Genomic DNA, 26,934 nt, shown 5'->3' on the forward strand with positions numbered 1-26,934 from the left:
TATAGAAGTTCCTCAAAAAATTCAAAGAAGTTCCACTCCTGGAACTGAGGGACTCAAACAGATACCTGTACATTGTATTAGTCAGTTCAAGCTCCCATAACAAAATACCACAGACTGGGTGGCTTAAGCAACAGAAATTTAATTTCTCACAGTTTGGAGAAGTCCAAAACCAGAGTGGTGTCAGGGTGCATTTCTGGTGATATCTGTCTTTCTACCTTGTAGACAGCTGCCTTCTTGCTGTGTCCCCACTTAGTCTGTCTGCATGCAAATAGATCAATCTCTGCATGCAGACAGATAAATCTCTGATCTGTCTCTTCCTCTTCTCATAAGGACACAAGTCCTATCAGATTAGGATCCCACCCTTATGATATCATTTAACTTTAATTACCTCCCTAAAGGCCTTATCTCTAAATATAGTCAAATTGGGGGCTAGAGCTTTAACATGAATTTTGTGGAGACACAATTCAGTCCATAACATACACCAATGTTCATAGCAGCATTAGTCATAGCCAAAAGGTGGAAACAATCTGAATATCCACTGACAGATGAATGGATAATAAAGATGTGGCATATACCTACAATGGAATATTATTCAGCCTTCAAGAAGACAGAAATTCTGGGCTGCCTGGGTGGCTCAGTTGGTTAAGCATTTGCCTTCGGCTCAGGTCATGATCCCAGAGTCCTGGGATCAAGTCCTGCATGCGGCTCCCTGCTCAGTGGGGAGTCTGCTTCTCCCTCTCTCTCTACCCCTTCCTCCCCTTGTGCTTTCTCTTGTTCTCTCTCCTGCTCTCTGTCAAATAAATAAATAAAATCTTAAAAAAAGAAAGAAGACAGAAATTCTGACACATGCTACAACATGGATAAGCCTTGAGGATATTACACTAAGTGAAATAAGGGTCACCTGGGTGGCTCAGTTGGTTAAGCATCTGACTTTGGCTCAGGTCATAATCTCGGGGTCCTGGGATGGAGCCCTGCATCGGGCTCCCTGCTCAGCAGGGTGTCTGCTTCCCCTCTCCTTCTGCTCCTCCCCCCACTCATGTTCTCTCTCTCTCTCTCTCTCAAATAAATAAAATCTTTACACTAAGTGAAATAAGCCAGAAACAAAAGGACAGATATATGATTCCATATATATAAGGTACCTAGAGTAGTCAAATTCATGGAGACAGAGAACAGAAGAGTGGTTTTCAAAGGCTGAGGAGAAGAGAAAATGGGGAGTTATTGTTTGATGGGTACTGGGTTTCAGTTTAGGATGATGGAAAAATTGTGGAGGTAGATGGTGGTGATGGTTGCACGACAAGGTAAATGCACTTAATGCCACTGAACTGTACACTTAAAATGGCTAAATGTAAGTTTTATGATACGTATATTTTACCACAATAAAATAAAAAAATAATTTTGACTTCAGTATGTGGCCATAATACTGAGAAATTGGATTTACTCTCTCCCCTTAAAATTGAGAAACAAGTGCTCACTTCAGCAGCACATATACTAAAATTGGAACAATGTGGAGAAGATTAGCATGGCCCCAGTGCAAGGATGACCAGCAAATTCATTAAGTGTTCCATTAAAAAAAAAGGTTGAGAAAAAAGACAAAATATGAAGTAGTGGTTTTCAGACATTGGACACATGAAACCTAGGACAGTAATCCCTCAGAGAAAAGAAATAAATGAGGTGAGCCCCATGATAGCCCTAGTTTAGTGCCTAGAGAGTTTCCAGGCTATACAGTATAGGGAGGAAAATCCCAAACAGAGCCCGGTAATCTCCCTGAGTTGAGTAGCCAGAGTTGTGAGTTTGGAGGAAGCAAGGCAGACAGAATTCACAGGGCAGAGTGCCAGAGAGGAGAGAGCTGCACAGAGATAGAGCAAGGGCTCCAGAGAACTATGGTTCCTTTTCAGTCCTCAGGTAAGTAGCAACTGGACATATGAATGAGGAACCTACCCAAGTAAGGGAAAAGACCCACTGGAAAGGAGCCCACAGTCTTCAGATTTCACACAGGGCCAGGAATAATTTATGTTCCTAGTACCCAGAGTGGAAAAACCTTGTGCTATACTGGTTGTCAAGAAGAATGCTTAGAAGGGTATTGTTTTGGTATGGCCAAACTCATAACCCTAATCTAATCATGAAAATAAACCAGATAAAATCCAATAGAGGGGCATCCTATTATAACCTAACCAGTGCCTCTGAAAACTTCAAAGGTCATCAAAAACAAGGAAATTCTGAGAAACTATCACAGCCAACAGGAACCTAAGGAGACATGACAAATAAATGTAATTTGGTATACTAGAAGAATCCTGGGTAGAATAAAGTATATTAGGGAAAGATTAAATCTGAATAAACTATGGACTTTAGCTGATAATAATGTATCAGTATTGGTTCATTAATTTTAACAAATATACCACACTACTGTAGGATGTTTATAATAGGGGAAACTGGATGTCTGGTGGAGGTGAGTGGGATGGCTAAAATGGGAATTCTCTGAACTATTATAATAGCCTTCTACAGTTGTCATAACAAATATCACAGATTGGGCAGTTTAAACTACAGAAACTTATTTTCTCACAGTTCTGGAGGTGGGAAGTCCAAGATCAGGGTGACTTCAGGGTTGGTTTCTAGTGAGATCTCTCTTCCTGTTTTGTAGACAGCTGCTTTCTCACTGTGTCCTCACTTGGCCTTTCTTCTGTGCATGTGTGTAGAAAGAGATCGATCTCTGGTGTCTCTTCCTCTTCTTAGAAGAACACAGCCAGGGCCTCACCCTTATGACGTTACTGAACCTTAATTACCTTCCTAAATGCCCTATTTCCAAATATAGTCACATCGGGGGTTAGAGCTTCAACATATGAGTTTTGAAGGGACACAATTCAGGCCGTAACAGAGAAGAGATGGGAGGACAAAACATTTTGAAGAAATAATGGCTGAAAAATTTCCAACTTTAATAAAAATCCTAAGCCCGCAGATCTAAGAAGCTCCACAAACCCAAGCATAAGCAACAAGAAGAGAACTACACCAAAGCACACATCAGAATCAAATTGTTCAAAACCAGTGAAAGGAGGAAAATCTTACAATCTGCCAGAAGAACAAAGATAAGAATGACAACAGACCAGTAAAGTTCTTGTCTGAAAAAAATGCAAACCAGAAGACAATGAAACAATGTCTTTAAAGGTACTGACAGAAAAAACCAAACCAAGCCAAACAACAACTGTCATCCTTGAATTTTATACCCAGTGAAAACATCTTTCAAAGTGAAAGGACAAATAAAGACTTCTTCAGATATACAAAAGCTGAGAAGATTTGCACCAGCAGATCTACACTATAAGAAATGCTAAAGGACATTCAGGAAGAAGGAAAATTATACCACATGGAAATCTGGATTGCACAGAGGAAACAATAACACCAGTAATGGTAACTCTGTGGGTGGATAGAAAAGACCTTCTTTGGTTGTTATTACTTTTAAATCTCTTTAAAACATAATTGATTATTTAATTATACATTGTGGGGTTCTGGTAAATAATAAAAGTGAGTTCAGAGTGATGCTATGGGAATGACCCGAAGCTATGAAATAGAGAGAGCTCTAGGAGTTTTAACTCAAACTACTTGCTTAATTCCCTCAGACAGCTTACAAAATAAGGCATTTTGAAGCTCCTTCAGCATTAGTTTGATCACAAAGCAAGATGATTATGTTTCATCTGATCTTTTTACCACTTGTCATACCCTTAGTATAGCAATCCCTCGGCTCACAATTCCTCTGGAAATAAGACTCCCATTTTTAATAACGTCTGTCTGGGAAAACTGGAGCAGCTCAGAGTCCTGTCTTTCCTGATTTCAAACAAGAGTCTTTTAAAATAAACTTAGGCTTAGGGGCGCCTGGCTGGCTTAGTCGATTAAGCGTCTGCTTTCGTCATGGGTCATGATCCTGGAGTTCCAGGATCGAGTCCCACATTGGGCTTCCTGCTCGGCAGGGAGTCTGCTTCTCCCTCTGACCCTTCCCCCTCTCGTGCTTCCTCTCTCTCACACTTTCTCTCTCGAGTAAATGAATAAAATCTTAAAATAAAATAAAATAAACTTAGGCTTAGCTTCTGGTACAAATGTACTCCTTTTTTTTTTTTTTTTAATAAATTAGAAAGGTGAGGTAGAAGTATGTCTTTAAAAGTCAGAGGCAGACATTTGGTTAGGGGCATAATACATGGCACAGCTAACTACACCCTCTGTCAAGCAACTTGAGGTAAAAGAGGGACAGAGGGAAAAATTGGACACAATGGGCTGGGTTAAAGATGGGATAATGGGTTTGGATTTGTAAAATGTTCTGCATGTTTCCTTATTCCCACATATGTCCTTATTGGAAACACCACTTTGGGTCTTATCTTTTTGTCTTTTTCCCAAGAATATGGGTCTTTTTTTTTTTTTTTAATGTTATGTTAGTCACCATACAGTACATCATTAGTTTTTGATTTAGTGTTCCATGATTCACTGTCTGCATATAACACCCAGTGCTCCATGCAATACATGCCCTCCTTAATACCTATCACCATGCTAACCCATCCCCCTGCCCTCTTCCCCTCTAAAACACTCAGTTTGTTTCTCGGAGTCCATAGTCTCTCATGGTTCATCTCTCCCTCCAATTCCCCCCTCCCTCACTTTTCCCTTCCTTCTCCTAATGTCCTCCATGCTATTCCTTATGTTCCACAAATAAGTGAAACCATATGATAATTGACTTTCTCTGCTCGACTTATTTCACTTAGCATAATCTCCTCCAGTCCCATCCATGTTGATGTAAAAGTTGGGTATTCATCTTTTCTGATGGCTGAGTAATATTCCATTGTCTATATGGACCACATCTTCTTTATCCATTCATCAGTTGAAGGGCATCTCAGCTCTTTCCACAGTTTGGTTGTTGCGGACATTGCTGCTATGAACATTGGGGTGCATATGGTCCTTCTTTTCACTACATCTGTGTCTTTGGGGTAAATACCCAGGAGTGCAATTGCTGGATCATAGGGTAGCTCTATTTTTAAATTTTTGAGGAACCTCCACACTGTTTCCCGAAGTGACTGTACCAACTTGCATTTCCACCAACAGTGTAAGAGGGTTCCTCTTTATCCACAACCTCTCCAACATTTGTTGTTTCTTGCCAGTTTTTGCCATTCTAACTAGTGTAAGGTGGTATCTCAATGTACTTTTGATTTGAATTTCCCTGATGGCTAATGATGATGAACATTTTTTCATGTGTCTCTGAGCCATTTGTATGTATTCTTTTGAGAAGTGTCTGTTCATGTCTTCTGCCCATTTATTGACTTGATTAAAGAATATGGGTCTTGCTTCCTCAAGTAGAAGGCAGACTCCTTGATGGTAGGGACCCCATAAAAAATGCTTCATATTTATGTAAAAATAAATGAGTTAAAAGTGATTGTCTGTATGGATCAGCCCTGTGGGTTGGAGGGGGGGGTTGAGAAGAAATCAGTTACCATTTGGTACCTGTTTGTTTTTTACAGCTTTTTGAGGTGTTATCACAAATAAAATTGTAAGATATTTAAGTGTACATTGTGATGATTTGATATATGTATACATTATGAAAGGATGTAATATGCTATTTAATAAAATGAGCAGGTAACAAGGTAAAGATAAATATTCATCAAGCTGAGTGGTGTGATTTTAGATATTTTTTTCCTTGTTTGCTCATTTGTATGTTCTACTTTCTTTATAAGATATATGTTTTATTTTCAAAACTAGGAAAAAATTAAACAAGGTTTTTTTTTAATTGAATGAAATTCTGAGGTGCCTGGGTGGCTCAGTTGTTAAGCGTCTGCCTTCAGCTCAGGTCATGATCCCAGGGTCCGGGGATCGAGCCCCGCATCAGGCTCTCTGCTCTGTGGGAAGCCTGCTTTTCCCTCTCCCACTTCCCCTGCTTGTGTTCCCTCTCTCACTGTGTCTCTCTGTGTCAAATAAATAAATGAAATCTTTAAAGAAAAAAACATTGAATAAAATTCTGGACTCTCATTGAGAATTTGGACACTCAAGAGAATTTTCTGAAATATCACCTGTTTTCAGTGGTTCAGGGGTGTTCTTACCTGGCGAGAGGTATGTGAGCACATCCCCTTCAATAGAAAATAAGCCGTTCTTCCAATAGCCCAGGCAGCTCTTGAAAGTATGAAGCTAGGGAATCCTCAAGAAACCAACAGAGAAGTCTCAGGAATGTTGGAAACAACCCAATGGTCCAGTGTTATGAGATTTTAAAACTAAATTATGATATTTCCAAATAACTGGAATATTTGCAGCCATTAAAATCTATGTCCATAAGAACATTTAATAACATGGGAAGATGCTCAAATTTTAACATTAAATTTAAAAATTTATATGCAGTGTTATGCTATTTGAAAAGAGAATTATATATGTAATTTAATTTCTAAAAGGAAATAGACCCAAGTGTTAATAAACCTTATCCCTGGGTGATAAAAATATGAATAATTTCGGCTTCTTTACTCCTCTGTTTCAAAAATTCCTACCATGACTTACTTTTATAATTAGAACACACACGATGTTATTATAATTATTTTTAAAGAAGTTGGCTTATAGAGCTGGAGGGTGGTTCATTGCATGGGCCTTGAAGCTGCGTGAACGTAAATCCTGGTTCTGCCAGGCAAGCGAGCCACTACCCCTTTCTATGCCTCAATTCCCTTTTTAAATTTTTTTAAAAGATTTATTTATTTGAGAGAGGAGAGAGAGAGAGAGAGAGTGAGTGCGCACATGGGGGGAGGGGCAGAAGGAGAGGGATAGAGAGTCTTAAGCAGACTCCATGGCACAGCACCTGACGCAGGGCTCCATCTCACAACGCTGAGATCACAACCTGAGCCAAAACCAAGAGTCGGTCGTTCAACTGACTGGGCCACCCAGGTGCCTCATCTGTGCCTCAACTTCCTTATCTTAAAATTGAGATAAATGATAGCACCTACATTATAGGGTGTTGTCAGATTAAAAGAGTCGATTCATAATAAAGTGCTTAACACAGTGCCTGATGTATAGTAAGCACCCTCAAATTAATCTGTTATTATTATTGTTGTTGTTGTTCTTGTTGTAGGTTAAAAGTTCTAACTTCCTACCTATTTACAAGTCACGTTATTTCAAAAAAGGCTATATTCTGAGTATAATCACAGATCTCCAAGACTCAGTGGGGCCTGGAGACAAAATTTATTGCAAAAAACCCTAACAATTTTCTTTTTCTTTTTTTTTTTTTTTTAAGATTTTATTTATTTATTTGAGAGAGAGAGAGAGCACAAGAGGGGGGAGCGGGAGAGGGAGAAGCAGACCCCCCGCTGAGCAGGGAGCCCGATGCGGGACTCAATCCAGGGACTCCAGGATCATGACCTGAGCCGAAGGCAGTTGCTTAACCAACTGAGCCACCCAGGCGCCCCCTAACAATTTTCTTGAGGATTAGGCATTTAGCTTGCTGATTTAGGCAATGGACAGCAAACTAGTTGGAGACCAGCCTCTGGCTGCTTTTCGTCTTTTCTTGATGGCTTTAATGCTGCAGGTGTGATCACTGAGTTACACTTGTTTATTCAAAGAATAGAAGGGTAAAGGAGTCCTCCCTGAATTTTTCCTTGCTGGGATCCAAATTTAGAACTGTATCTCCACTTCTCAGAGTTTGATTCGATCCTGTGATCCAAATTTGGGAGAAGAGATTCCATGCCCAAGATCACCCAGCTAATAAGGGGCCGATAGAGGATTTGAACTTATGTCTATCTGGATCCACACTTCAGTGTTCAACTTGCATCTTATAATACTTTCCAATTGAAAGAAGAAAAGCTTCAAGAAGGCCATTTTATCCATCAAAACTCAATGAAGAAGATCAGTTTGCTTCCCATTTCTTACGCCTAAATGTCATCAACATAAAACAAATCAAGGTCCAGCATGACATCAGTGCACAGATCAGCTCCTGACTCTAAAACAGAGAACAGAGCAGAAGAGACCTACTTCCTTCATAAAACGGAGCATGAATTATAAAAAAGGCCCCATGCACACCATGAATTGGGCTAGAAATCTGTGTCCCTGTGTCATTATCTAAGGGAAATCAATATTCTCAGTTGAGGCAACAACTCTAGGTGAATGCATAGGAAGGGAGGGGTAACTTGGTGTTCTGAGAGCCTGGAGTTTCTCTAGCTCCTGCAGCACTTACAGTCTATGCTATCCACCCCTAGCTATCCGCCTGTTGTCTGTATCCCTGCCTGCCCAGTAGTATCTCTTTGACATGTCTTATTCCTGCTGTAAAAGGAGAACACCATCACTTCTGTGAAGCCTGACCCTACTCTCTGGGGACAGCTAAACTGCTCTCCCCGCCCCCGCCAAGCTTACCAGCTCTGGGCCTGTTCCTTCTCACACTGTGTATGGTTGTTTTCCATCCTTTCATACCCTAATTAACTCTCTGAGGTCAAGGATTACAACTTTATTTTTAGGGTTGATGGGAGAGTAAATTAAGATGAGGTAAGTAAAGTGATAATGTCTGGTACATAATAGGTGTTCAATAAATGTTTGCTTTGTTGGTTCTCCCACTTGAAGACCCAGGACCTAGTGCAATTCCTTCAAGGCCATGGTTACTAAACAAAAAAAATTTTTTTTTAAGATTTTATTTATTTATTTGACACAGAGAGAGAGAGCACAAACAAGGGGAGCAGCAAGCAGAGGGAGAGGAAGAAGCAGGCTCCCCCCTGAGCAGGAAGCCCCATGCGGGACTTGATTCCAGGACCCTGAGATCATGACCTGAGCTGAAGGCAGATGCTTAACTGACTGAGCCACTCAGGCACCCCTTCTCCTTTCTTTTTTTGAAGATTATTTATTTGAGAGAGAGAGAGAGAGAGAGAGAGAGTGCTGGGGGGAGGGGCACAGGCAGAGGGAAAGAGAATCTCAGATTCCCCACTGAGTGGGGAGCCTGATGCAGGGTTTGATCCTATGACCCATGAGATCATGACCTGAGCCGAAATCAAGAGTTGGACGCTTAACTGACTGAGCCATGTAGGCGCCCTTAAACAGATTTTTCTTGAATGAATGAATGAATGAATGAGTAAATTAACAAATACATTCCACCTCCTGCCTCCAGGGCAGGCATCATATCTTACATTGATCTATATCCCCTCAATATCTTCTTTCTTTTATTTATATCCATAACAACACTGGTCACATGGCTGGGTACAGTGAATAATTTGATTGATTTTCTCTTGTTGTAAAGGATATTGATAGACTGACTATTTACCTCAGAGGCAGCTATAGGCAGCTATATGTCTTATATTGCCTGTTTCATCTTGAATAGAGTAAAACTGCCAGGGGTCTTATAGACAGAGCTTTCAGTCTCTCTAGTAAAACTTTAGCTTAACCCACTTGCCAAGGTCTGTTTTCTTTCTTTTTTTTTTTCCCTAAACAGTTAATAGCCAATATAAGCTCTAGAGGAATAAGCCCTCCAAAGTAAGAACCCTGCTGAAATCCAAGTATTTATTGTTATGATCCTAAGTAAGACTTGGAGAGTCTCATTTATTTCTATATCCCCAGTGCCAGCCTAGTATTTAGTACATAGTAGGTATTCGAAAAGCATTTCTTTAATAAATGAAGTCCCTTTTAAAGAATAAAGAGAAGTTACAAACTGTATAGTGTAATTTTGTGATGGTCTGTGGTCTTAAAGCCATACAGTACCGAGGAGAGATGAAAAAATAGTAATTCACACACCTGGATAGCATTATGCACTTGTAAAAGCATTTGCCCACATGTTATATAATATTACTTACATAGCACTAATCGAACTCCTATTGTATAGTAGGTGATTTAAATACCATTGTGTCTAATCCTGAGAAATCTTGAATTAAGATAATGCCCATTTTATAGTTGGAAAAAATAAGCGGAGGTGAACTAAATGATTCACCAAGGCCACAGACTAAGAGTGATCCCCCTACGCCCAATTAAAATGTGAGCTTCACAAGGGCAGCCTCTCTAGCACTGAGAACAGTACCTGGCATATAGTAGATACTAAATAAATATTTGTTGAGGAAATGTTGAGGTTGGGTGACTCCAAAGCCTTTGCTCTTTCCGTAACATCACCTGCTACTCTGTAAAATGGTCTTTTGAAGCATCTGGAGAAAGCAGTACATCTTTTTACACCCGTGAGGAACTGAGGTCCTGGGAATGAAGCTAACTTGCCTACAGCTCACAAGGGTGGCTGGGCCAGTGCTAGAACTCAAGGTCCCGGTTTCCTAGCAGTATTTTCTGTTGGCCAATCTGCATAGAGGCCATAATGCAGAGACAAGGTGTGGCCACTTCTTTTCCCCAGGAAAATCCAGGGAGCCTGGCCTAGAGTTACATCTAAGACTTTCTGCTTAAAAACCAAAAAGCATCCTGATGCTAGAAGAAATTATGTTCCCCAGTAGATGGACATTTTGGGGTTACTTTTTTTATTACACCAGAATCTGATGTTTTGAGATAGGGCTAAGTCGTGTGATGATGTCCAACCAGGCAGCCGCGACCCGGCAGTAGCTACTTCATCACACGATGCAACATTTTATTTTTTAAGATTTTATTTTTAAGTGATCTCTACACCCGGCGTGGGGCTTGAACTCACAATTCTGAGATCTGGAGTCACATGCTCTACTGACTGAGCCAGTGAGGTGCCCCAATCCTATCATCTTAAATAGTCATGGGCGAACTTTTCAAGTAAGAGATATGTGTTCAATTAAACATCTTAAGGTTAAACGGACCTCTCATATATACATTTTTGCCAAATAGACTTTTTTCTTCTCTTTTTTTCATTTTATTTTCAATACCAAAGAAAATGCCTATGCAGATCCTACTACGGCAACTCCTTTATCTATTTGCCAAGTACCCAACTGGGTATGTCCCTATGCTGGGTACAGTATAAAGTATGTAAGTAAATATATACATAAATAAGTCAAAGTGTATAATATTCCATATAGCATTAAAGAGGCAATGTAGAAAGAGGCAAACATATACCAAACCCATAGACAATCAAACCTATTATTATCTGATCTAGTGGACAATGAAGTTTTTATAGCTATAGTCAAGGCACAAGGCCATCTCAGTGTCATTTCCCCTTTGCCTTCGGTCTTTCCTTTTTTCCTCTGCTGCTTCTTCTTGTTTTACTCTCCGAGTATGTTGCCCATTAATCTTTTCAGAGCATCAAAATCCGTGGAGACAAACCAGAGTGTATTCTGGTTACACTGACCTCTGGAATCCCCAAACTTAAGTTTCTGGCCACAGCTTGCAGAAGAGCCATACAGACTACTCCTGGTGGGGAAAGAAGTCATTGACCTCCCCAGCAGCTCATGTGCTGACAAAGCCACCAAAAGAGAGATTATGTGTGGTTATCATAGCACACAGATATGCCTTTTGTAGCTGATGTATCAGTCCCTGTGTTCTCACACTGTTTCTGTTGTATACCCTGGCAAAGCTTACTCGGAGGACGCCATGGAGAACTGGAGCCATGTTTTCTTTGGCTATTGTTCCTTTCCTCATCTCCACATTTAATAACTCCACATTGTGCTGTGAAATACTTGGCAAAGTAAGAAAGAAATCAAGCCTGGATGCCAGGGGCGGCTCTTGTCATCGGAAAGGATCTGTGACTATCTCTTGCCCTTCTGTCTCCTCCTCAGTGCACTTTTGCTCTCCTCTAATTTTTCCATCTTATACATCTTTTATTGTTTTCTAAATATAGACATGCTAAAACCTCAGTGGAAAGACCATCTATTGAAACCAGAGTGATAGCAAGTAATGTGCCCAGCAGGCAAATCGCAAAACAAATAGAGGGTGCACTCAGCACTTTTGCTTCTGCTGCACAAAAGAACCCAAATAAGGCTCCTGGAAACATGGGTTGAGTAATCAAGTCCTTTTCCTGGATGTACAACAGCACAGCTTTGGGAGATAACGAATTCAGCTCGTGTAATTGTACACCCGTCTAGAAGAGCAAAAGGAAGCACAAAAAGAGAAAAAAGGCGAGGGTTGCCAAACTTTTAACTGCTTGCCCTCCTTCTGCACCTGCCATGACTTGCAAGCATAATATCGTGTCCCAGCTGGCCACTTGTCCTGAATTCTGAGACCCCAAGACACCCATTGCCCTTGGAATTAAAGAATTACAAATGGAATTTTTGCACCTGCAGATAAAAAAAAAAAGATAGTGAGAGAACTTAGAAAAGATCCTTTGAAACATTTCTATCACCCTTGTCAGGCTGTTTTCTGCCCCTGGTGAATACTAACCAGACATATGAGTAAGGACTCCGGAGGACCATTTGGCTGTTTCACTGAAATTAATTTTGGTTCCTACAGATTAACCATAAAGACACGCATTGGCTGCAGGTGTTCTAAAGCCAGCATCGGGAGCAAACCCAGCAAATTTTGCAAAGATGGTTAATGACTCCTGCAAAATTAATTTAAATTGAAATAGGATAAGAACATATGGAAAAAATCAATCATTCCCCATTTTGAGCAAATATTATTTTAGCATGCATAGATTTGATATAATTTTCTTTCTTTCCCTTAAGGGTCAGGATATACTCACACACTAAGTCTTTTTGCAAAAGAGAAGTTTTTTGTTTTTTTCTTTTTCCTCCCCAGGAAAGAGGAGATATAGGTTTCATAAATCTTTTTCCTTGTCTGATGCTGAAACATATATCTGGGGCTCCACAGACACTGATAAAAGCCCTTCCAGAAAACATAACTCTGTTCTTTGGGTAATTATACTTTCTTAGTGTCTGGACACTGGTTCTGGCTTCCATCTGGAATAAGATCTGGGCCCACTTATTATGCATGTCCACATTAACTGGACGGTTTATAGAATTTAAATGTGAAATGAGGAGAAAGCACAGAGGCAATGGCAATAGAATGGAAAATATAAAAGAAAAATATTTTTCAAGTGTTTGGAAGGAAATGACTACATTAACAAAACCCCACAGCCACATGTTCACACTCTTATACTCCCATTTCAAAGCCATCTCCAAAGTTTGGCTCCAGTTTCTCTTGAGGGAAAAGAAACAGAAGTAGGCACACCCATTCTAAGGGATGGGCTCCCAGAGCAGAAGTTATACCAATGCAGTCTCTTCTTCTCTACAAACATTCTTCTAATACTATTTATAGTCTGTTTACCTAGGCTACTTATACCTTGTTCCAGGAAATTATTATTGATATAAATTATTGTAACATTATTGTTATAACATCATTGATATAAATCCTCATCTATATCATCCACAGATATTTAGTGATATTTATCTAATGATATTTATTCATTCTTCATTCAACAATATAAATTAAGATTTGTTCTGTACCAGATACTGTGTTAGGCACAGGGTAGCCTAACACAAAGAAGGACAAAGACTAGTCCCTATTCTTGAGGACCAGGTAATTTGGAATAAAACCTATATGTTAACCCCCTAAACTTAAATATAGCAACACTGTTCACGCAAAAATGATCTACCGATTTTCTTTCTCTCTCTTCACTTCAGATTTATTTTCACATATACTTATTGGACATCTACTACGTGCCAGGCAGTATGCAAGGAATTGGGGATACAAATTTGGAAACAAAAATCCAAAGAAGAATTTCAAAACAACATTCCACAATTCTAGGGACAGCAGAAAAGAAATTAGAAGACATCTATCTGTAAATATCTGTGCCAATGGAAGTGGAGCAGGGAACTAAGAAAATACCAAAAAATAAAAAATAAATAAAATAATAATAATAAATAAATAAATAAATCATTCCTATGTGGCTTTGGAAGAGATCCTAAATTTTGTGGAGCACGGCGGGGGAATGGGGAGTGGTGAAGAACTAATGACTAATTCAGCTTTCCTCAGGCTGTTACCATGAATCCCTGTTCTCCAAGCCTTCGTTGTTAGCTGGGGATTGGGGGGGGGAGGGGCAGCTGGTGGGAAAGATTAAATCCAGATTCCAGTAGTCAGGGTTCAAACGTTAACTGTACAAAATCCACAAAAGAGACCATCTCGAATTAGCTGTAATTATCTATAAATCATACAGCATCGGGAAAGAAAGGGGACATGAAACCTCTAGAAAAGGCAGTCCCCAAGGGAAAAGGAAAGCTGGAGGAGAGTAAAATAAAAGACAGAATCAGATAGTAACAAACCAAAAGAATAGCGGCCTTCTCCAGGATTGCTGATTAGAATCCTGGTGTCAGCATTTAACCAATTGGTGTAATGAGTTTATGTGCTCCATCTGCCTTGCTAATCCCCCTGGGGCTGTGACTGAGCTCTGGTCGTCGTATCTCCAAACCTCGGCACGGAACCTGGCCCAGAGCTGGCCTTCAGTTAAGTGCTGGTTAAGTAGGTAAGATGGCGAATCAAGTGAAGAAGACAGAAGAAACAACCATGCACATGTATTCTGTACATAGGAGGCTTTAGCTGCATCCCGTAAGTTTCGGTGTGTTGTATCTTTATTTTCATCATCTCATTTCTGATTTCTTCTTTGACCGCTGGTTATTTAGGCATGTGTTGTTTAATTTCCACACATTTGTGAGTTTCCCAGATTTTCCATAGGGAAATGATAATGTTAAACTACATCAGTTTGGGAGGCCAAAGATGAACACGATTTGGAGGGGACACGAGGACACAGAGTAGCGTCAACACAAGGTGTCCTGGTGACCTCTGCTTAGACTGAACTCACCCATATAAACCTGCCCTCCAGCTCTCCATCCAGAGAACACAGATGCGCTCAGTAAGTGCATATTCTTCCAAATTACAGATGAGAAATATATGTCCAATCACACATGGTGGTAGGCATGGTGAGGTGGGCCACAAAGCAGCATGGCTAAGAGCTTAGGTCCAAATTCCTATTCTGCCATTTTTAGGCTGTATGATATTTGGAAAGGTACTTAATCCCTCTAGGTTTCAATATCCTCATTTATAAAATGGGGATAATAATAGTACCTATCTTATAAGGTTATTGCCATAATAATAGTAATTCATATAAAACACGGCACCATAGGAAGCTTTCGATAAATGTTAGCCAGTATTGTTGTTCGTACTTTGGACTCTGAAAACTGGAGCCTTTAATATCAATTGTGCTGCTGTCCCTCTGGGTCCCCACTGGGTAAAAGAACTGGAGCAAGACTTCCTGGGTTTGAATCCTGGCTCTCCCATGTAATAGCTATGTGACCTTTTTCAGATTATTCATCGCTCTGTCTCAGCCTTCATCTCTAAAAGGGGGTTCAGAAAGACCCTCACAAGGATATTATGAGCAGGTGAATCAATACAGTGAATGAAGCAGGGACCCAATCCCAGCAATGATGAAATTTAAATTTTTGTTAAGGAAACAGACAAGAACCAATGAGGAGACAATGAAACAAAACAGTTACGAATTGTGAAAAATGTTATGAAAGCAATAAAACAGGGCTGAAGTAGAGGATGGGGAGGGCAACCTAATTAAGATATTAGGTTATAAGCCTTTCCTGAGGAGGAAACATTTGAGCTGAGAGCTAAAGGAGAAAAGGATGGGAAGGACTGAGAAATATCCTAATCTTAACCTTGCCAAGAACTGAAGGGATAGGGAAGGGCCAGAAGGACATTTCAAATGGAATTCCTAACATTACATACAATTGCTTTAGCATAAATATATCATGTTTACAGAAATATGATATAAAATGATGTAACATGTTTAGACATGAGAACACGAGCAGATACATACACATGCTTGAAACTTGCCAGGTATTTCGCTGAGCTATGTACATGTGCTACCGTGGTTTCCTAATGCGAAAAATTTTACGTAAGTGCACGTGTACGGACCTGAATTTTCATGAAAGACTAATGCAGATGGAAACCCTCCTAATTAATGATACATTTAAGACATTCAAATAAAAGTACGGAAGAGGCAGGGAGACTCTTATTTTCAGGCTTGCGCAAAACCAGATTTAGCCGGCATCACAAGTTGGTGGTGACTTAGTTCCCATGTGCTAAAAATGCTGGTATATAACACAGTTGGGTGTACATGTTGTGTTTAGCAGAGTATTTCAATGATTATATACATATACAGATATGTAACACAAGAAGAAATGGCTGCGGAACTCCTAATTTCACTAAACTCCTAGTGTCACAGAATAGTTTGAAAAGCACCACTGCAAAAAGATCCCAGGTGGGAAAATATTGTCACAATATTGGCTAGTTTTATCTCGTTCAGTCATTTAACTTTTATCGAACCCTGTTGGTTATTCTTTACCCCCTTCCCCCTTCTTGCTGTGATCAATTCTCTAGTCTTCTCTGCCCTGCCTAGTGCCATGGAAGGTGGGAGGTGACCTCTAAGGATGGCATCATCCAGGATCCCTTGCCCTCTGGCTTTTGAGTCTCTACAGCCAGTGGGGAGCACAGCAGAAGATTAAAGGCAGGTTGTGTCCCTGCTTGGTTTCATGGTTGTGGCAGTGACTGGGTCCCTCTATAACGAGAGCTCCTGCTAGCTGATCCTCTAATGTACCTCCAGGGCTCACCAGCTCTAGTTACGTCATCTCCTCCCCTTGTTTAGGCTGAGTGTTAACTGCTCCCCTCCATTGCTAGTCTCTTGATGCTTCAGCATCCTGCCTACACTTCTGTAAATTCTCTCTTCGTTAACATGCCTTCCAAATCCAAACGGAGTAGATTTTCTTTTTGCTGCTAAAACCCTGACTTGAACAAGCCTCTGCTAGGTTCTAAACTAGTCCTGTCCAAGATATAATGGGAGTCACATGTATAATTTTAAACTTTCTAGTAGTAAAAGAAACATAAATTTTGATATGTTTTATTTAACTTGATGTACCCAAAATATTTATCATTTTGATGTGTAATCAATATAAAAATTTATTAATAACATATTTTACATTCTCTTATTGATATATCAAACTCTGTATTTTATACTCGAAGTTTATCTCAATTTGAACTAGTTACATTTCAATTGCTCAATAGCCACAGTGTCAGCTACTGTGTTAGGGCTGGAGATACAGAGGTGAAGCATACATACTGTCCCTACATCAGAGTTGATAGTCCAGTAAGAATGACGGACAAGCAAATCATCACAAAACAACACAGTAAATGCATAATTAGTACTGTGAACAAGATCCTTTGGAAGTAGAGTCCTTTCTAAAGACCAGTGGTGGGGCGCCTAGGTGGCTCAGTCATTAAGTGAGCCTTCGGCTCAGGTCACGATCCCAGAGTCCTGGGATCGAGCCCCGCGTTGGGCTCCCTGCTCCGCGGGAAGCCTGCTTCTCCCTCTCCCACTCCCCCTGCTTGTGTTCCCTCTCTCGCTGTGTCTCTCTCTGTCAAATAAATAAATAAAATCTTTAAAAAATAAAAAATAAAGACCAGTGGTGCTTAGAGAGAGGATAATAGGTAATACTTGAGTGGATCCTGAATGCTAATTAGAATTCCACCAAGAAAATGAGAGTGAAGAGGGCAAGGCAAGCAGATGAAGAAGCCCCGCCTTTGCATCTGCTCTAGCTACATCTGCTCTTCTTTGACTCTACACCTAAGATGGATATGCTGACCACTGAGGGTACACTTGGATCTCCCCAGTTATTCGGGTCCAGATTTTGGTAGCTCTCAGCAGTTTTAGCACAGGCTCTGGAATGAGTTTTCAAAGGAAACTCAACCAGGAAATAATGGAGAGAGTGCTGGTGACATATATGTATGTGAGGAAAATGCTTATAAACAGACACTTTGAGAAAACCTGGATCCACTCTCCTATAGCAAAATAAATCTGGCTGCTGATTGGCTTAGTTGGCTCAGGTTTCTGGGCACAAAGCTCAGCTTTATTTTCCTCATTTCATGTTTCCTTTGCTATTCAATAAGCATTGTCACTGGACTGATATTAAAACTTATTTGCTCCAATCCTTTGGAGATGCTTCTTTTGTTGTTGTTGTTTTTCATCTTTGTCCTTATATGAACCTTATTTCTCTAGGGGTTCCGAGTTCTTAAGGACCCAAATCGACATTCCCAAAGTCTGTCTTATGTTAAAATCCTACTGCCTTTAGCCAAATATGTCTGTCTTTTCCCATTTCAAAACACAGACTCTCAATAGGACAGCTCAAGAAGTTCTTACTTCCTGTCTGAGAGACACTGACAGTTCTCTGCCCTTTGAAGGGAGGATATAACTTAAGTGACATTAAGGAATGGTCACATCTTTCCTGCCTCAACTTTCCTTCTCAGTATACACTTTGTTAGAGATTTTCAAAAGATTCACCTCACTCTCCTGAATCCCCCAACTTGTTTTCTAGCACAAAAGTACTTCACACATATACTATTAACAAAATAGAGCCCCCACCTTTCAAGTCTAGGACCTCAAGTGAGGTTCCTTTGATGCTCTTTAGGAAGTACCAAAGGACCCTACTGATCTCTTTGGGTGACTCCATAGTGCTTAAAAGCTGGTGATAACAGCTTAATAGGTTGATTTTGAAGGATACCCAAATAGTAATGGGAGAGAAAAGGAGGATAAGGCACTATTCTTAGATACTAAAAAAGAAGTATGCACTTAACTCAGACAAACATTCTGGCGCCTTCTGTATGAGCAGAGCTCTGATTTCCAGGAGGTTGGAGAGCTATGGCTGTTTACGTCCTTTGTCTGTAACAGTCAGATGGTATACACTGTAGCCTTATTTTCCTTGTCTCCTTAAATCAACCATAACTCATTTTCAATGCCGAGCTTTCCACAAAAATTCCCTGTGGTTTCTTTCGGTCTCTCACTCCAGCTATCATATTGCGATTCCCATTGGCAATAATGTCAGCATCTGTTCTCCATACCAGCACTATTTGCAAATACTTTGAGACCAAGTCCGTGATTACCACTCAAAAGTTCAACTTCTGTTTCCTTAGAGCCAAAACACATACTGTATTATCCAGTTTAAACAGTTTCCAATCCTCATCTTGGCAGTGGACTTCTTCAGTCCTCCCATTACTCATATTATTATTATTATTATTTTATTGCTCTTTATCCTTTTCCTTCAATTTGCTCACTGTATAGATGATTAACTTTGGTCTTGAACATCACTAACTTTCCCATTCTCAGCTGTGCTTCCTTCCCTCCCTAAGGATCTCTTCCATCCATGATGTTGTGGAATCTAAGAGGTTCTTTTATTCCCAAAGGCAATTTATTTACTTATTTTAAAATTCTATTTAAGTAATCTCTACACCCAACGTGGGGCTCCAACTCACGACCCCAAGATCAAGAGTCACATGCTCTTCTGACTGAGCCAGCCAGGCGCCCCCACCCCCAACCAGCCCTGGGAGGCAATTTATTGATGCCACCTTTTTGCTTTTCCTTTGAGTGGTCGAAGTTAGATCTCAGTATGCCAGAAAGCAGGCAACAATTGCACACAAAGAATCAATTACTCTTTTTTTTTAAAGATTTTATTTATTTATTCATGAGAGACAGAGAGAGAGAGAGAGGCAGAGGGAGAAGCAGGCTCCCAAGGAGCAGGGAGCCCGATGCGGGACTCGATCCCAGGACCCTGGGATCATGACCTGAGCCGAAGGCAGATGCTTAACCATCTGAGCCACCCAGGCGCCCAAGAATCAATTACTCTTAAAGAGAAATTTCCATGGCTTACATCTGCCTTTCTCCCATCTCTCTGGCTTAAAACAGCAACAGGCTTTTTGGTCATGTGTGTGTATGTACATGGCTTGTTTTTGGTTTTGGTTTTGTGAGTGAGTGTAGGTATGGGTTTGCTTTTGGTTTTATTTGTTATTTTTCTAAATGACTTGGTTGAACTTGAACAGTTCTTCAGCAGAGCTGGGTGTGCCACTCTGAGAACGACCCTCAGTCGGCATTTTGGGGGGCTGCCCCTTTTGCACTGACACTGTGTTTCTGGACTTGTGAGAAAACACAAACTCAGATGCTCGTGTATGGGTGCATATACACACATGCAAAGCTCATGGAAATTAAAACAATGATCTGCGGTAAATACTTTACCAAACCCAGCAGACCAAAGGAGTCACATCTATACGGTATAAAGAGCTCTTTTATAAAAGTTAATCAAAGATATGTATGCATTTATACAAGAACTAGAAGGAATCATAAATTATGAAGAAAATGACTACTATCCTGTTATATAACTAATATCAATGTTACTACTAGCACAATACTAGCATTTTTTGAAGGTTCTCCACATGGCAGATACTATTCCATATGCTTTACATTTAGAAATCCATTCAGTCCTTACAACAACTCTATAGACAGGAACTATTATTATCCTGGTACAGATGAGAAAATGGAGCCACAGAGAGGTTAAGTGACTCATCCATGGTTACACAGCCAGATAGATGGCAAAGGGCAAAATGAGACAATCCACAGAAGATAAATTGCAATCACAAATGGAAAAATATTCAAGATTGCCAGTAATCAAAGAAATGTACATTAAGACATTAACTATAATTTCATACCTCATCTTTGGTGAGGCTGTGGTTAAGCTGTCACTCTCAGATATGGTGGCAACATTGTAATTCAGCGCAAGCTTTTAGGAAAGCCATTTGTCAATACTTAACAAACGACCATAAAGAGGCTCCCTTTAACTCAGTAATCATACACCTAGAAATTTATTCTTAGAAAGTTATTCAAGCGAAAATCGTATGAATAGAAAGTTTGCCACAGCATTCTTTATGTTATCAAATACTGAAAGCAATCTAAATTTCCAAATACAAGAAATACTTAGGCAAACTTTGGTACAGGAATGAAGCAGAATATCATGCAGCCATTTAAACTATCCTTATGAGTGATAACGGTAACATAAGAATGTTATATAGTATTCAAGTAAAGTAAGCCAGATATAAAATTTTACCTATTTTATGGTTGCAATTATGTAAAACATATGTTCAAAGTCCAGAATGGAACATAAAATGATAATACTTGAGTCAGGATGGCATCTTAAATCCATTTTTAATCTAATTTTAATAGCCTTTATTTCTGTCGCTTTCCATATGTTGGCAAAACTAAAAGTTGGGAAAAAAATAGAAGACGATGTTTGTGCCCTTTGATAATATGTAAGTTAGCTCAGAATTCAAAGAATCATTGACTTTTAGAGGGGAAGGGACCCTATCGAACTCTTGGTACAACTTCCTAATTTTGCAGCTAAATACTCTGAGGCAGAAAAAGACTGACTTCCTCAATGACACATATTGAATTTGGAGCCAGAATTTACAACCCAAAAATGCAAATCAGCCTTGGGTACATTTAGGGTACACTTCTCAACGAGAAATTAAATTGTTAGGACCCTATCTTCAAATATATCATGTCAATAAAAAAGACTATCTAATTCTACTCTCTTACTGCACTATCAGCTGCCTCCTTTCCCCACCTGAAATAAGCTTTATGTAAAAGCAGAGCCCTGTTTAATTCTTGACTATATAGTACACACCATGCATGTTTTTGGCGTTTAAGACATGTCAAAATATTTATAAAGAAGATGAGTATTTTAGTAACAATGGAAAAGCTGCTAGTCATTTGCCTGTGATGGTAACAGCAGGAATTCAATTAAGATTTGATAAATCAATTAAATTGAATTTCACTTTCAAACATTAAAAAAAATGTTTTCCAACACTGACTAAAAAAATCTATTTAAACCTCTTAAAAGCTAGTTTCTGGGATAGAAGTGAAGAATATGGGTGAGTATATAAATGTTTACTAAGCCTTGCTGAGAGGCCCTCATCTACTCACCTATATGTCTTCAGGCATATGTCAGGTGAAGCTCTCTACTCTAAATCCACTTAGATTACAATAAATTTTGGCTGGGCTCTTTGAAAGGGAACATGGCAAACAATAAACACAGGGAAAGGCTAAAGAAATTTTGGGAATGGCAGATTGGTGTGGGGATACTAAAGTTGTTCCAGTTTGGCAGAGGTGGGGGGGGGCAGTTTATACCAAGACTACAAGGCAGATTTGTAAGGATATGAAAAGGACAACTTGAGGCTATGGTGTGCTTACTAGTGGTATTCAAATCTGCTTGGGCAAGAGTGGCCTCAACCCAGTAACACCAGCAGCCAAAGCCATAGTGATGGCTGCTTCCACCAGTACCCTGTACCTGAGCCTTGTCAGCAGCCGGAACCAGCACCAGCTTTGGGCACTGGGACAGGAGGGAGGCCCTCTCATTGGGCTTGGTGGAAAACCCTGGACGCCATTTAATAGAAGTTAAGAGAGCCGTTGAAACACTTTAAGGACTGAGGAAATAGAAAATAAGACAAAAATAAGGAATAAGGAAGTTAGAATTTAAGGACAAATTACTTATACATACAATCTGTAGTTTCAAGTTAATATTCACATATTTAGGTTAAGAAACCTATTCAAATTAAATAATTTTACTCTGCTTTTTTACATCTCTAAACCAGTTTAAAATTCACGGAATTCTCTGGGATATTTCCCTTTAAGTTATACTCTAACTCAGTGGTTCTCAGCTTTGGCTAAACAACAAAATCTCTGAGAGAATAAAAAACAACCAACCAGGGGTGCCTGGCTGGCTCAGTTGGTGGAATGAGCGACTCTTGATCTCTAGGTTGTGAGTTCCAGCCCCACACTGGGTGTAGAGATGACTTACAAATAAAATCTTAAAACAAAAACAACAACAACAACCAATCAATGCCCAGCATCCTGGTAGATGGATGAAATCAGAATCTGGTGGTGGGACTCCGCCATCAGTAATTTTAAGAGCTTCCCAGATGTTTCTAATGAACAGCTAAGGTAGTGATCCATTTGCTCCAGTGGGAGCAGTTAGACATTTTCTAGAACAGTTCTAGATTTAATGTGTATATAAATTACCCAGGAGATGTTAAAATGCAGATCCTGATTTGATAGGTCTGGGGTAGGGCTTGAGATTCTGTATTTCTTTCTTTTTAAGATTATTTATTTATTTGAGAGACAGAGAGTGAGAGAGAGAGAGAATGCCTGAGCTGGGGGAGGTATAGAGGGAGAGGGAGAAGGGAAGCAGACTCCCCAGTGAGCAGGGAGCCCAATGCGGGGTTTGATCCTAAGACCCTGAGATCATGACCTGAGCTGAAATCAAGAGTCAGACATTCAATTGACTGAACCACCCAGGTGCCTGGAGATTCTAAATTTCTAACAACCTCCCCTGGTGATGCTGACGCTGCTAGTTTGCAAACCACCTTTGAGTACATAAAGGATTTAGGAAAATCAAGACTAGTGGTTAATCACAGAATAGAATGGGGCAGAGATAAGCAACCAACCACGGGTGGTTCAAAAAAAGTTCAAAATAATGAACTTTTTACAAAAAAGGGCAAACTAGGAAGTGTATATGGTCTCTTATGCAATCAAAACTTTTAGCTTGATCACCTGATCTAAATATTCTTTAAAACCAAGGAAATAGGGGCACCTGAATGGCTCAGTTGTTAAGCACCTGCCTTCGCCTCAGGTCATGATCCCAGAGTCCTGGGATCAAGCCCCACATCGGGCTCCCTGCTCCTCGGGAAGCCTGCTTCTCCCTCTCCCACTCCCCCTGCTTGTGTTCCCTCTCTCGCTGTGTCTCTCCCTGTCAAATAAATAAATAAAACCTTTAAAAACTAATAATAATAAAACCAAGGAAATATTGAAATTGGTAGCATGGATCTTTTTATATTGACCCCCTCCCTCCCAGGTTGGCCATCTGTGACTTCTGGTCATGTCCTATCTGTTTAGAAGGGCCTGCTGGGAGTGACACTTCCTGGAACCAAGCTGTTGGCGGCATAGATGGAGGGGACATTTGGACTGAAATAGCAGGGAAACTGAGGTAAGAGATAAGCATGAACTCTGAAGGGAGATGCAAAGTCAGAAAAAGGAAAATTCTGGTCAGAAGGCAGGAGGTTGGGAGCTGGAAGAAATGTAGTGCCTAGAATTCCAAATTAAGGCCCTCAACAAATACTAGGGTTTTTCTTTATGTCATGCCAGCACACTGTGTGGGGAAAGCCAAATGTAACACTTTTGCTTCTGGTCCCCTTCCACTTACCCATCACTCCTAACCATGAGGGTTTGTGGAAGGGCTGAAACTTTCCCAGGTTTGCTTGGTGAAGGGTTTTGATGATCCATACTTAGGGGTGGAAGTTTATGAGAAAGTCCTGTGGTGGTGGAAGCCCAGGATCTCCTGTACTGAGGTCCCGTCTCCAGGGACCAGACAATGAGTGTGTATGGAAACTGCCAGGTCAAGTCCAAGTGGGCTGGGCATGGTGAGGAATGGCAGGAGACAGGGTGGTGTGTGCGGACAGAGGGTGGGAAGGGCAGAGAGCTAGAGACAGAAGGCAGCAAGTTCAAGATTTTGGAAGGCCAGGCTGAACATAAGGGCTAGTTTTTTTTTTTCCTTTTAAATATTGTGGTAAAGTACACCAAACATAAAATTTACCATCTTAATCATTTTTAGTGTACAGCTCAGTGACGTTAAGTGCATTCAGTCACATTTTTCTGCTACCGTCACTACCAGTCATCCACAGATCTCTTTTTATTTTGCAAAACTAAAACTCTACCCATTAAACAGGAACTCCCCATTTCCTGTACCACAACCCCTGGTAACCACAATTCTACTTTCTGTCTCTGTGAATTTGACTATTCCAGGTACCTCAAATGGAGGTGGAGTGGAACCATACCGTATTTGTCCTTTTGTGACTTGCTTATTTCACTCAGCACAATGTCCTCAAGGTTCACCCATGTTGTAGAATGTGTCAATTTCCTTCCTTTTTAAGGCTGAATAATACTCCTTTGTATGTATGTACCATGTTTTATTTACCCATTCATCTGCTGATGGACACTTGGGTTGCTTCCCCCTCTCAGTTATTGTGAATAATGCTGCTATGAACATGGATGTACAAATATCTCTTTGGGTCTCTGCTTTCAATTATTTTGGATATATATCCAGAAGTGGAATTTCTGGGTCATATGGTAATTCTATTTTAAATTTTTTGAGGCACCGCCATAATGTTTCCATAAATGCTGCACCATTTTACCTTCCCACCAATAGTGTACAAGCATTCTAATTTCTCCCAATCCTTGCCAACATTTGTTATTTTCTGTGTCTTGGTGATAGTCATTCTAATAGGTGTGAGGTGCAATGGCTTTAATTAGTGATGTCCAATATCTTTTCATATGCTTACTGGCCATCTGTGTACCTTCTCTGATGAAATGTCTGTTTAAGTCCTTTGCTCACTTTAGAATCGGGTTTTTTTGTTGTTGTTCAGTTGTAGAAGTTCTTCATATATTCTGGATATGAACCCCTTATCAAACATATAATTCACAAATATTTTCTCCCATTTTGTGAGCTACTCTTTCACTAGGTTGAGTGTGTCCTTTGATGTACAAAAGTTTTTAATTTTGATGTAGTCTAATCGATCTTTTTGGATTACAAAAAGATTATTTTGTTGCTTGTGCTTTTGGTGTCTTATTCCAAGTCATTACTAAACTTGTGTTAGGAAGCTTTTCTCGTGTTTTTTTTTTTTTTTAATTTATTTTTTTTATTATGTTAATCACCATACATTACATCATTAGTTTTTGATGTAGTGTTCCATGATTCATTGTTTGCTCCTGTGTATTAAGAGTTTCAGTTTTAGGTCTTACATTTAGTTTTTTTTTTTTTTAAAGACTTTATTTATTTATCTGAGAGAGAGAATGGGAGACAGAGAGCATGAGAGGGGGAGGATCAGAGGGAGAAGCAGACTCCCCGCTGAGCAGGGAGCCCGAAGTGGGACTCGATCCCGGGACTCCAGGATCATGACCTGAGCCAAAGGCAGTCGCTTAACCAACTGAGCCACCCAGGTGCCCCACATTTAGGTTTTTTAATCCATTTTGAGTTCTTTATGTTTTGTAAAGTAAGGGTCCAACTTAATTATTTTGCAGGTGGATATTGTTTTCCCAACACAATTTGTTGAGAAGATTGTCCTTTTCCTATCGGTGTTGGTATCCTTTTTTTTTTTTTAAGATTTATTTACCTATTTGAGAGAGAGAAAGAGAGAGAGCATGGGAGCAGGGGGACCCCGAATTCACAACCTGAGCCGAAATCAAGAGTGAGATGCTCATATGACTGAGCCACCTAGGTGACCCGGTGTTGGTATCCTTTCAAAAAGTCTTTTGACCGTATATGTGAGGTTTATTTCTGGACTCCACAAGGACAAGTTTTTGAGATTATGTGAGGTTCAGGTGACCAATGTTACAAGAGGTAAGCCACATCAGGTTCCCAGTTTGGATGACCAACTCTGGTGAATGGAGCATGGGCAAGGAGTAGAGCTTTGTAGCACTATTAGAGTCTTTTAGATCTCTTGAAGGCAGCCCAGATTTCATCTCAATTGTGACCAGTTAGATGGATTGTGGTGATGCGGAATGGTCCTGAGAGACATCGTGAGTGGAAGCCCTAAATGCTGTGAAGGAGGTGGTCTGTGTAGCGGTAGCATTATTAGAAGTGACCTTGGACACCAGAGGGCATAGGTACAGGGGCTGCATCTGAGGACTTGTTTCACATGCTTTGTTTGGCTTTCACTGGGTAGCACATGACGAGATTTGTTCACGGAGGGCCTTGGAAAGGGTCTCAAAAATGAGGATGCCAATGGATACAGTACAGTAGACTGTGGCAGTGCTGGCCAATGGAGCCAAGAGGTTTAAGTAAGTGGCCAGCTGAGCCAGTCAATTCAAGTGGGAGATACCACATTTCAGATAAATGGGCATCCATCCTACGTTGCAGGCATCCAAGGAGCAAGGGCCAAGTCTTATTCACTCTAGCGTTGTCAGTGTCCCACACGGTTTCTGGCACACAGTGGATGCTTAATAAATGTTTGAACAGAACTGAACATAAGCCAAGGAAATAGCAGTGACTTTCTGAAATTAAAAAAAACTCAATTCTTGGGATGCCTGAGTGGCTAGGTCAGTTGAGCGTCCAACTCTTAGTTTCGGCTCAGGTCATAATCTCAGTGTCATGAGATTGAGCCCCGCATTGGGCTCTGTACTCAGTGAGGAGTCTGCTTGAGATTCTC

General features: G+C 40.3%; 1 non-coding gene across 1 annotated transcript; it reads left to right on the plus strand.

The window, feature by feature from the left end:
- The first annotated feature begins 1,464 nt into the window (after positions 1–1,464).
- LOC123840020 (U6 spliceosomal RNA) lies at positions 1,465–1,571 on the plus strand. The gene has a single exon (XR_006789850.1). It is a non-coding gene; the product is annotated as a U6 spliceosomal RNA (small nuclear RNA).
- The last annotated feature ends 25,363 nt before the right edge of the window (positions 1,572–26,934 follow it).

Source organism: Mirounga angustirostris, unplaced genomic scaffold (assembly GCF_029215605.1).
Source record: "Mirounga angustirostris isolate CCGP_5_RB_7025 unplaced genomic scaffold, mMirAng1.0.hap1 SCAF_3, whole genome shotgun sequence".
In the NCBI taxonomy this organism is placed as follows: Eukaryota; Metazoa; Chordata; class Mammalia; order Carnivora; family Phocidae; genus Mirounga; species Mirounga angustirostris.